This window comes from Capra hircus, chromosome 29, assembly GCF_001704415.2.
Source record: "Capra hircus breed San Clemente chromosome 29, ASM170441v1, whole genome shotgun sequence".
NCBI lineage: Eukaryota > Metazoa > Chordata > Mammalia > Artiodactyla > Bovidae > Capra > Capra hircus.
This window is the reverse complement of record NC_030836.1, coordinates 46,361,376-46,364,061: the sequence shown is the minus strand read 5'-3', so window position 1 is coordinate 46,364,061 and position 2,686 is coordinate 46,361,376.

Genomic DNA, 2,686 nt, shown 5'->3' with positions numbered 1-2,686 from the left:
GGCAAATTGGAAGTGGTCAAACAGGAGATGGCCAGAGTGAACATCGACATTTTAGGAATCAGCGAACAAAAACTGACTGGAATGGGTGAATTTAACTCAGATGACCATTATATCTACTACTGTGGGCAAGAGTCCCTTAGAAGAAATGGAGTAGCCCTCATAGTCAACAAGAGTCTGAAATGCAGTACTTGGGTACAATCTCAAAAACGACAGAATGATCTCTGTTCGTTTCCAAGGCAAACATTCAATATCACAATAATCCAAGTCTGTGCCCCGACCAGTAATGCTGAAGAAGCTGAAGTTGAACCGTTGTATGAAGACCAACAAGACCTTCTGGAACTAACACCCAAAAAGCTGTCCTTTTCATTATAGGGGACTGGAATGCAAAAGTAGGAAGTCAAGAAACACCTGGAGTAATAGGCAAATTTGGCCTTGGAGTACAGAATGAAGCAGGGCAAAGGCTAATAGAGTTTTGTTAGGAGAATGCGCTGGTCATAGCAAACACCCTCTTCCAACAACACAAGAGAGGGCTCTACACATGGACATCACCAGATGGTCAATACCAAAATCAGATTGTTTATGTTCTTTGCAGCCAACGATGGAGAAGCTCTATACAGTTAGCAAATACAAGACCGGGAGGTGACTGTGGCTCAGATCATGAGCTCCCTATGGCCAAATTCAGACTTAAACTGAAGACAGTAGGGAAAACCACTAAACCATTCAGGTATGACCTAAATCAAATCCCTTATGATTATATAGTCGAAGTGACAAATAGGTTCAAGGGATGAGACCTGATAGAGTGCCTGAAGAATTATGGACACAGGTTGGTGACATTGTATAAGAGGCAGTGATCAAGCCCATCCCAAGGAAAAGAAATGCAGAAAGGCAAAATGGTTGTCTGAGGAGGCCTACAAATAGCTGTGAAAAGAAGTGAAAGACAAAGGAGAAAAGGAAAGATATACCCATTTGAATGCTAAGTTCCAAAGAATAGCAAGGAGAGATAAGAAAGCCTTCCTCAGTGGTCAATGCAAAGAAATAGAGGAAAACAATAGAATGGGAAAGACTAGAGATGTCTTCAAGAAAATTAGAGATACCAAGGGAAATTTTGATAGAAAGATGGGCACAATAAAGGACAGAAATGGTATGGACCTAAGAAGCAGAAGATATTAAGAAGAAGTGGCAAGAATACACAGAACTATACAAAAAAGATCTTCACCACCCAGATAATCACGATGGTGTGATCACTCATCTAGAGCCAGACATCTTGGAATGTGAAGTCAAGTGGGCCTTAAGAAGCATCACTATGAACAAAGCTAGTGGATGTAATGGAATTCCAGTTGAGCTGTTTCAAATCCTGAAAGATGATGCTGAGAAAGTGCTGCACTCAATATGCCAGCAAATTTGGAAAACTCAGCAGTGGCACAGGACTGGAAAAGGTCAGTTTTCATTCCAATCCCAAAGAAAGGCAATGCCAAAGAATGCTCAAACTACCACACAGTTGCACTCATCTCACATACTAGCAAAGTAATGTTCAAAATTGTCTAAGCCAGGCTTCAACAGTGTATGAACCGTGAACTTCCAGATGTCCAAGCTGGATTTAGGAAAGGCAGAGGAACCAGAGGGCAAATTGGCAACATCTGTTGGATCATTGAAAAAGCAAGAGAATATCAGAAAAACAACCACTTCTAATTATTGACTATGCCAAAGCCTTTGACTGTGTGGATCACAAACAAACTGTGGAAAACTCTGAAAGAGATAGGAATACCAGACCACCTGACCTGCCTCCTGAGAATCCTGTATGCAGGTGTGGAAGCAACAGTTAGAACTGGACATGGAACAACAGACTGGTTCCAAATAGGAAAAGGAATATGTTAAGGCTGTATATTGTCACCCTGCTTATTTAATTTATATGCAGAGTACATCATGAGAAACGCTGGGCTGGAAGAAGCACAAGCTGGAATCAAGATTGCCAGGAGAAATATCAATAACCTCAGATACGCAGATGACACCACCCTTTAGAGCAGAAAGCAAAGAACTACAGAGCCTCTTGATGAAAGTGAAAGAGGAGAGTGAAATAGTTGGCTTAAAACTCAATATTCAGAAAACGAAGATCATGGCATCTGGTCCCATCACTTCCTGGCAAATAGATGGGGAACAATGGAAACAGTGACAGACTTTTATTTTGGGGTGCTCCAAAATCACTGCAGATGGTGACTGCGGTCATGAAATTAAAGGACATTGCTCCTTGGAAAAAAAGTTATGACCACCTAGACAGTGTATTAAAAAGCAGAGACTTTGCCAGCAAAAGTCCGTCCAGTCAAAGCTATGGTTTTTCCAGTAGTCATGTATGGATATGAGAGTTGGACTATATAAAGAAAGCTGAACATGAAGTGAAGTTGCTCAGTTGTGTCTGACTCTTTCGCGACCCCATGGACTGTAAGGGCTCTCCTGGGATTTTCCAGCAAGAGTACTGGAGTGGATTGCCATTTCCTTCTCCAAGGGATCTTCCCAACCCAGGAATTGAACCTGGTCTCCATATCATAGACAGACGCTTTACCGTCTGAGCCACCAGGGAAGTCCAAAGAAGCTGAGCACTGAAGAACTGATGCTTTTGATTGTGGTTTTGGAGAAGACTCTTGAGAGTCCCTTGGATTGCAAGGAAATCCAACCAGTCCATTCTAAAGGA